The sequence below is a fragment of the Herpailurus yagouaroundi genome, unplaced genomic scaffold (assembly GCF_014898765.1).
Source record: "Herpailurus yagouaroundi ecotype Mexico unplaced genomic scaffold, PumYag 67569, whole genome shotgun sequence".
NCBI lineage: Eukaryota > Metazoa > Chordata > Mammalia > Carnivora > Felidae > Herpailurus > Herpailurus yagouaroundi.
The window spans coordinates 2,068,951-2,079,226 of record NW_024420375.1 but is presented as its reverse complement, the minus strand read 5'-3'; the positions used below and the strand labels follow the sequence as shown (position 1 = coordinate 2,079,226).

Here is a 10,276-nt window from a genome sequence, read left to right as displayed (position 1 = left end):
ATAGACATTTATCATTGTTAGCTCTTCCTGATGGATAGACCCTGTAACTATTATATAATGTCCTTCTTCATCTCTTGTTACAGTCTTTAATTTAAAATCTAGTTTGTCTGATATAAGTATGGCTACTCCAGCTTTCTTTTGGCTTCCAGTAGCATGATAAATAGTTCTCCATCCCCTCACTCTCAATCTAAAGGTGTCCTCAGGTCTAAAATGAGTCTCTTGTAGACAGCAAATAGATGGGTCTTGTTTTTTTATCCATTCTGATACCCTATGTCTTTTGGTTGGCACATTTAATCCATTTACATTCAGTGTTATTATAGAAAGATACAGGTTAGAGTCATTGTGATGTCTGTATGTTTTATGCTTGTAGTGATGTCTCTGGTACTTTGTCTCACAGGGTCCCCCTTAGGATCTCTTGTAGGGCTGGTTTAGTGGTGACAAATTCCTTCAGTTTTTGTTTGTTTGGGAAGACCTTTATCTCTCCTTCTATTCTAAATGACAGACTCGCTGGATAAAGGATTCTCGGCTGCATATTTTTTCTGTCTAGCACACTGAAAATCTCGTGCCAATTCTTTCTGGCCTGCCAAGTTACAAAAGAGAGATCAGTCACGAGTCTTATAGGTCTCCCTTTATATGTGAGGGCACGTTTACCCCTTGCTGCTTTCAGAATTTTCTCTTTATCCTTGTATTTTGCCAGTTTCACTATGATATGTCGTGCAGAAGATCGATTCAAGTTACGTCTGAAGGGAGTTCTCTGTGCCTCTTGGATTTCAATGCCTTTTTCCTTCCCCACTTCAGGGAAGTTCTCAGCTATAATTTCTTCAAGTACCCCTTCAGCACCTTTCCCTCTCTCTTCCTCCTCTGGTATACCAATTATGCGTATATTATTTCTTTTTAGTGTATCACTTAGTTCTCTAATTTTCCCCTCATACTCCTGGATTTTTTTATCTCTCTTTTTCTCAGCTTCCTCTTTTTCCATAACTTTATCTTCTAGTTCACCTATTCTCTCCTCTGCCTCTTCAATCCGAGCCGTGGTGGTTTCCATTTTGTTATGCATTTCGTTTAAAGCGTTTTTCAGCTCCTCGTGACTGTTCCTTAGTCCCTTGATCTCTGTAGCAAGAGATTCTCTGCTGTCAGCTATACTGTTTTCAAGCCCAGCGATTAATTTTATGACTATTATTCTAAATTCACTTTCTGTTATATTATTTAAATCCTTTTTGATCAGCTCATTAGCTGTTGTTATTTCCTGGAGATTCTTCTGAGGGGAATTCTTCTGCTTGGTCATTTTGGATAGTCCCTGGCGTGGTGAGGACCTGCAGGGCACTTCCCCTGTGCTGTGGTGTATATCTGGAGTTGGTGGGCGGAGCCGCAGTCAGACCTGATGTCTGCCCCCAGCCCACCGCTGGGGCCACAGTCAGACTGGTGTGTGCCTTCTCTTCCCCTCTCCTAGGGGCGGGATTCACTGTGGGGTGGGGTGGCCTGTCTGGGCTACTTGCACACTGCCAGGCTTGTGATGCTGGGGATCTGGCGTCTTAGCTGGGGTGGGTAGGCAAGGTGCACGGGAGCAGGAGGGGCAGGCTTAGCTCGCTTCTCCTTAGGTGATCCACTTCAGGAGGGGCCCTGTGGCAGCGGGAGGGAGTCAGATCCGCTGCCGGAGGTTTGGCTCCGCAGAAGCGCAGAGTTGGGTGTTTGCGCGGAGCGAGCAAGTTCCCTGGCAGGAACTGGTTCTCTTTGGGATTTTGGCTGGGGGATGGGCGGGGGAGATGGCGCTGGCGAGAGCCTTTGTTCCCCACCAAACTGAGCTCTGTCGTCCTGGGGCTCAGCAGCTCTCCCTCCCTTTGTCCTCCAGCCTTCCTGCTTTCTGAGCAGAGCTGTTCACTTATGACCTCCCAGACGCTAAGTCGCGCTTGCTGTCGGAACACAGTCCGTCAGGCCCCTCCGCTTTTGCAAGCCAGACTCAGGGGCTCTGCTTGGCCGGCGAGCCGCCCCTCAGCCCCAGCTCCCTCCCGCCAGTCCGTGGAGCGTGCACCGCCTCGCCGCCCTTCCTACCCTCTTCCGTGGGCCTCTCATCTGCGCTTGGCTCCAGAGACTCCGTTCTGCTAACCCTCTGGCGGTTTTCTGGGTTATTTAGGCAGGTATAGGTGGAATCTAAGTGATCAGCAGGACGCGCGGTGAGCCCAGCGTCCTCCTACGCCGCCATCTTCCCTCCTCCCTCCTGCCCTAATATCTAAACCTTTTAATATAATATGAATTGATGTTCAGAATAATGGTCCTAAGGCACAGCAAAATTCTAAAATGGCTTTGAAGGATTTAACTTCTTGCAGAAAGTTTTTCTTTTTAGTTTTTCAATAATATTCAACTTATAAATGTTTGAATAAAGGAATGTTTAGTATTATATTTGTACTACACAGAACAGACATTTTAAGACCTGGCCACATTGATCGTATTTCTTATTTAACATACCTTTCAATTAGTTTTTCTGGGTTTACTAGCTATAGAATCATATCTATTAATAATGACAGTTTGTATAATTCCCCAATAGTTGTGACTTTTATTTCAGTTTCGTGTCTCATTCCATTGGCTACAACTTCAAGAATAATGTTGAACATCAGCAATTATAATGAACATCTTGGTCTTATTACTAGTTTTGGCAGGGATGCCTCTGATATACTTATCATTAAGTGCTATGCTATTTATTAGACTAAGAAATTCTTATATTAAATAATATCCTTTTATCCTAGTTTGCTAAAATTATCAGTAAAAGAGGTTAAATTTTTATCAAATGGCTTTGTGGTATCTGCGATGACCATATAACTTATATCCTTTGAGCTGATGTCATGTAATATTAAGAATTCCTATTATTGAACCATCTTTGCATTCCTAGGATAAATCCTACTTGGTTATGACATATACATTAACTACATTGCAGGATTTGATTTGTTAAGTTTATTTAGGATTTTTATGTAAGACATCTTTAGTTTCCTTTTTGATGCTGTTTTTGGAAGGGTTTGTTACCAGATCATACCAATTTCATAAAATACTGGTAAGCATTCCTTCTCTTTCTATGCTATGCAATAGTTAATGGAACATGGGAAATATTTGTTCTGTAATATCTTGATTTGGGCTTACCTCTTTTCTCTCCTAGGATATTATTGGGTATTTTTTATTACTGGTAGAAAAAAGTATATAATAGCCTTTATTTAAAAAATTTACGCTATTCCTAGTTTGCAGCACTTTGTTGAGGGACAATTGATACACGACCTCAGATTTTTAAACAGTTTTCCCAGCCATGCTAACTTTTAAAAAAGTCCCTTGGTCTCTTCTCTGATTTCTTTGTATTTTCATTTTAGGTGCTATTGTCATTGCTTCCAGAGGAATCAGATGTGGAAAAGATGAAGATGAAGAATGGAAGAAGGCAAGAGGATGGTTGGCCTCAAGGAACATAAGGAATGAAGTCTGGGAAAGTTTGCTTTATGGTAGGGATGAAGCTTAAATTACTCTTTGAAGGATAACTAGTTGCCAGCTAAGGCAACTAATGTGGGAGTTGAAGAATGAAATATAATTTAAGTATTTATCACCAACAATTAATATTTACAGCATTATTGGCATGTCTTCATTTATTAAATGCACAACTATAATTGAAACAAACCTCTTATGGGAATGTAGTGATTAAACTTACAAATTGCAGGTGCTGAGCTCAGATGGTAAGTAGCTCATATTTCCTTGTGATGGTGTTTGTGGAAAGGTCTTTCCTTTTTTTCTTTAGGAAATTAGCTCTTCGGACCTTTTCTTTCTTAGTGTGCTCACTTTCTGCATAGACACAAACAAAAGTGAGGAGCACACTAGGACATAGGGGCTGTGACTGAAAGGCCTGGCTATAGGATGTCAGAGATGTCACAAATTTTGGTTATTACTAATAATTTGGGAAGTTAGTGCTCAGGAACTGCCCTACATCTGGAACAGGAATAGCCATCTTCCTGAGCAAGTTTGGATTTGCTTCAACTGCATCTTTCTAATTGGTCCACTCTTTTCCTCTATCTTTTCCTTCTCTAGCAATGTTCCCACTTGTCTACTTTGCTGAGAGCATCTGGGTCAGTAAGCTTCCTTGGGCACTTGAGTTTATATCCTCTGAGTTCCAGGTCTGTTATAAAGTGCTTGTTGAAATCTAAGCTGTGATTCAGTGACATCTGATATAGAGCCTAGATTTAGCATTTGGAAAATACAAAGTTTTATCCTGTTGTGCCCAAATCTGTCACTCTGCCTTTAAAACATAATTGGATGGAAGTGACTATGCTCTGTGAGGATTCTGTTCTTTCTGGCCTAGTGGTTGCCCCTCCTGTATTTGAGAAGCGAGGTTAACAACAACAAAAAAGGAACACACTAGATTTGCCTTTTAACAGAAATTTATTTAAAAAAAAGTTGAACAAATTATTTAAGAAAACTATTTTTAAACAAATCCGTTACCCCCACATTACCCCAACAGTCTACTGCTGGCTATTCCCATTCCAAGGAATGAGGTCATGCTTTATGGGAGACATATGCTTCTGAGGATATTCCTGCCCTGAGCACAGAACATGACTTCATTAGAGGGAACGGTGGACCAAAGAGATTCAACAGGAGACTTGCATATGTGACAGAAAAAATAAAAAGCTAGTTGAGATTCTCCTTAAGTCTCTGGCCTTCAGGATAGGCCAAAGATCTGTTGATTTCACTCTCATGACTTGGTTTTGCTTTAAAATCATGAACTATGTATGAAAACTTCCTGAAAACTGTAACTCATAGCAACACCACCTGTATTTGTAAATAGAGAAACTGTCTTCTCTCAAGGGATTGGATGGATTATATTTTGGGAAGAGACCAGGTGTTTGAAACATTGGGGTTGCTACTGAATGCACACCCATGCAGAGTAAACTCTGTTTCAAAGAAACATTGTTTTAAACATTGCTGCAGATGTATACGATGTCATCATTTGGTTTTGAAAAGCAAATTCAGAACATTAGCAGGGATTTTGGCTTTCCAGGAAGATGATTTCCAAAGCAGTTTTATAGGATTTTTAACATATGTTGTTTGTAACATTAATTTTTAAAATAAGCAAGTCCAATAAATCTGTTACCTACTAACCAAGTACTGTCTAGTTGCATCTGTTCCCCTTTTATTTGATACCGCGAAGAAATTTCAATAGACAGCTAAATATTTTGGTGTTATTAATAGTCTTATGCTCCTATTGACTAAGACTTTTCAAACAAAACACTTAAAATCACAGCATTTTAAAAGATGTAATTGCTAGTTTAATTGACCAGGCTTTGTTTCTAAGGACCCATGATGTAGCTGAAATTACAGAAGTGGAAGAGAATATTAAGAGATCATGTGAGTAGGTCACCTTTGACCTAGGAGGGGCAGGAGTTTGGAACATGAAAGGCTGGTTTGTAACCTCTTACTGTGACCTGCTTTAACCCTGAATCCCACCAAGTGTCAAGAAATTCCTCCTGATATATAATGGAAATTGCTCATTACCACATAAGCTTATTGCCTGTTCAGTTTATTGCACAAAAGGAGAAAAATCTGTTAGAGTCTTCAAAATAACCCACTTTGCAAATAGAAAACAGCCACAAATTATCTCCCCTTCTTTGGTCTCCTATACTCTACCTCCTTTCTCCCGTCCTCCCAAGAACCAACTTTCTATCCTTTTAGTCATATGGATTGCTCTTTTCCAGAGTATCTTTAATTTATCAACCATTTTATAACTGTCTGCAGGTACAAGGTATGGTGCTAAGTGTTTCAGGCAAAGAGGGTCCCATATCTGGCTGTGTTTAAAGAACTGTCTGGAGAGAATTTTAAAAATACAGATTTCTAGGCCTCATCTGAGATCTGTTAAATAAAATATGGGGGTCAAGTCAGAGAATCTGTATTTCAAAAGCAAGCCCTTAGCTGATTCTTATGTTGTCAGCCTGGCACCAGTTCAAGGATCAGAACTTAAAATAAGGGTATTGGGGTTGGTGCATTAAGGTTACCTAGTGTGGTGGTGATGGTACAGGTAGATATGACAAGAATAGAAGCAATTATAGAGAACAACAGATGAGTACAAAAAGTGCCACATCCCTTTGTATATCATTTCACAAAGTAAATTTACAATTATTTTAATTTAATTCTCACATTAGCTCTGTGGGTGGGTGGTAGCATGTCAATTTTACCAGGAATAAAACTGAAGTTCAAGGAAGAGAATACCACTTGCTTAGGATCTCTCAGCCAAAGGCAAAGTCAAGGTTCAAACTCAAGTTATTTGATGCCAAATCTCTCATTTTTTTCACTTATTACAACTTTCTTCCTAAGTTTCAGAAAGCAAAGGACATTGGGTTCAAAAAAGGGGAAAATGATAGGTCAATAAGATACCAACATCCAGTGGCACTAATACGATAAAATCAAACAAGGGCTGATATAACATTAGCATTACATTAGGTGCCTTTAATATATGAAACCTATTCCTATTCAAAGTGTCTCTTAGTCCTGCAGTAAGTGGGCAGAAGATGAACCAGGGTCCAAGGTTCCTCTACCTCCAATGAGTGGCAAAGACCAGAATAGAACCTGTATTATCTTCCAGAAGGCAACCCGTTAGGTGATTTCTTCCTCTGTAGGCGCCAGTAAAGATGAAGTGGAGATCCCACCAGCATTGGATGGCCAGAGAATAGGCAAGGGAAAATGTTCTCAGTCTCATAGTTCTTGCATTCCTGAACTTCTACCTCATGACACCGGGTGGCCCATGGAAGCACCTTCTGCCCCCATAGGTGGCACCAGCAGAGATCAAGCTGGAGTACAAGTAGAGCCAGAATATGAAACAGACCAGAGTAGCATCGTAAAGACTCAGAAAACTAAATTATCACTGGAATATGGCTTATAAAAATAGGCCAGAATAACACTACACCTAACTAGGCTTGCTGCTTGCTAAAATAGAAGATTTAAACAGAATGAAGAATCTCTTAATACCCAATGATACAATAAAATAATCAAAATGTGAATGAGAAAAGAAAATCAATTGATACAATCTGAGATGGATAAGATTGTCATAACCATCTGACACAGGTTTTAAAGCAGCCACCATAAAATTGCTTCAACAATTAATTACAAATTCCCTTGAAACAAATGACAAAAATAGAAAATCTCAGAAAAGAAATACAAGTTGTGAAAAAACAAAATGGAAATTCTGGAACTAAAAATCAAAATAACTAAAATAAAAAACTGTCTTGGCTCAATAGTAGAGTGGAGATAAAAGAAGACAGAAACTACCAACTTGACAGATGAATAGAATTTATTCAGTCTGAACAACTGATAAACAATGCACTGATACAAGTGAAGAGAGCCTCAGGGACCTGTGGAACAAAAACAAGATAGCTAACATGGGAGGCCCAGATGGAGAGGAGAAAGAGTAGAAGAGAAACATATTCAAATAATTAATGGCTGACAGCACCTCATTTTGGCAAAAGACATAAACCTATGATTCAATGAGCTGAATAAACATCAAACAAGGTAAACCAAAAGACACCTACACCAATCAACATCTTAATTAAACTCTGAAAACTAAAGACAGAGAAATTATCTTGAAAGCAATTAGAGAGAAACAGTGTATTAACTATAAAAAAAAACAAACACAAAACATCAATTTGAATGCCAGAGGATTTCTTATCTGAAAGCGTGGAGGTTAGAAGGATGTGGCACAATAATTCATGTGCTAAAAGAAAAAACTGTCAAAAACAAGTTCTATATCCAGCAAAACTACCATTCAGGAATGAAGAGGAATTAAAGAAATTTTCAAAGGTAAACTAGGAGAATTTCTTGCTAGCAGATATGCCCTTTAAAATGGCTAAAGAATGCTCTCTAAACAAAAAGGAAAGGATAACAAAAGGCTCAGAGTTCAGAAGGAAAAGAATAAAGAAAATGGTAAAAATAAAGGTAAAGATAATAAACTATCCTAATTCTCATGTTTTTCCTAAATCATATTTGATGGTTGAAGTAAAAATTGTTAACAGTGTTTGTCATGGTGCTCAATGTTATGTAGAGGAAATACTTGACACAATTATGTTTAAAAAGTTGGAAAGATTTAAATGTTACTCAATATAGTAAGATTTCAATACTTCAAAATGGTAAATTGTTGGCATGCATAGACTGTGATGTTACATACACACATGCACAAACACACAAATATCTATGGGGTGCCTGGGTGGCTCAGTCGGTTAGGCGTCTGACTTCAGCTCAGGTCATGATCTCACGGTTCTTGAGTTTGAGCCCTGTGTTGGGCTCGTGTTGACAGCTCAGAGACTAGAGCCTGTTTCAGATTCTGTGTCTCCCTCTCTCTCTGCCCCTCCCCCACTCGCACTCTGTCTCTGTATCTCTCAAAAATAAATAAACATTAAAAAAAATTTTTAAAAACCCACACAAATATCTAGAGCAACCAGTAAGAAAATTATACTAAGTAATATACTAAAAACTGTAATGATAAAACAAGATAGAATCCTTAAAAATGTGCAAGAAACCCATAGGAAGGCAAGGAAAAAGAGAGAAAAGGTAAATAAATAAATAAATAACATGCTTAAGCCCTAAATATCAATAGTTACTTTAAATATACTCTAAATACATTAATTAAAACACAAAGATTGAGAGAGTATATTTTAAAAATATGACCCAACTATATGCTGTTAACAAAATCTCACTGTAAACACAGTGATACAGCTTAAAAACAAAAGGATGAAAAAAGATATATCATACTAACATTAGCCAAAAAATGAAGATCATGCAAATTTTAGGATTGTTCCAGCTCTGTGAAGGATGCTGGTGTTATTTTGATGGGGATTGAACGTGTAGATTGCTTTGGGTAGTATAGACATTTTAACAATACTTGTTCTTCCAGTGCATGAACATTGAATTAAACTGAGCTGAACTGAATTGAATTGAATGTTTTACAACTCTACAATTTGTATGGAACGAGAAAAGACCCCTATAGCCAAAGTAATACTGAAAAGCAAGCCAAAGCTGGAGGCATCACAATTCCGGACTTCAAGCTGTATTACAAAGCTGTACTCATCAAGACACTATGGTACTGTTACAAAAACAGACACACAGAAGAATTGAACAGAATAGAGAACCCAGAAATGCTCCCAAAAATGTATGGCCAATGAATCTTTGACAAAGCAGGAAAAGACATCCAAGGGAAAAAAGACAGTCTTTTAAAAAAATGGTGCTGGGAAAACCAGACAGCAACATTCAAAACAATGAAACTGGACCACTTTCTTACACCATACACAAGAATAAATTAAAAATGGATGAAAGACCTAATTGCAAGACAGGAAACCATCAAAATCCTACAGGAGAAAACTGGCAGCAACCTCTTTGACCTCGACTGCAGCAACTTCTTACTAGACATGTTTTTGGAGGCAAGAGAAACAAAAGCAAACATGAACTTATTGTGACTTCATCAAGATAGAAAGCTTCTGCACAGTGAAGGAAAACAATCGACAAAACTAAAAGGCAGCCTACAGAATGGGAGACGATACTTGCAAATGATGTATCGGATAAAGGGTTAATATCCAAAATCTATAAAGAACTTATCAAACTCAATACCCAAAACCATAATCCAGTGAAGAAATAGGCAGAAGACATGAATACACACTTTTCCAAAGAAGACATCCAGGTGGCTAACAGACACATGAAATGATGCTCAACATCATTCACCATCAGAGAAATACAAATCAGAACCACAATGAGATACACCAGCTCACACCTATCAGAATGGCTAAAATGAATAACTCAGGAAACAACAGATGTTGCTGAGGATGTGGAGAATGGGGAACACTTTTGCACTATTGGTGGGAATGCAAGCTGGTGCAGCCACTCTGGAATACAGTATGGAGGTTCCTCAAAACGTTAAAAATAGAACTACCCTATGACACAGCAATTGCATTACTAGGTATTTATCCAAATGATACAAAAATGTTGATTCAAAGGGGCACGTGCACCCTAATGTTTATAGCAGCACTATCAACAATAGCCAGATTATGGAGTCCAAATGTCCATCAATTGATGGATAAAGAAGATATGGAATAGATATACACAATGGAATATTACTTGGCAATCAAAAAGAATGAAATTGTGCCATTTGCAACAATGTATTATGCTAAGCAAAGTAAGTCAATCAGAGAAAGACAAATATCATGATTTTACTCATATGTAGAATTTAAGAAACAAAACAGATGAACATAGGGGAAAGGAAGGAAAAATAAGAAAAACA

General features: G+C 38.4%; 1 protein-coding gene across 5 annotated transcripts in view; it reads right to left on the bottom strand.

The window, feature by feature from the left end:
• EDA (ectodysplasin A) overlaps positions 1-10,276 on the bottom strand; it is a 445,999-nt gene that overhangs the window by 74,852 nt on the left and 360,871 nt on the right. The window lies entirely within an intron of this gene.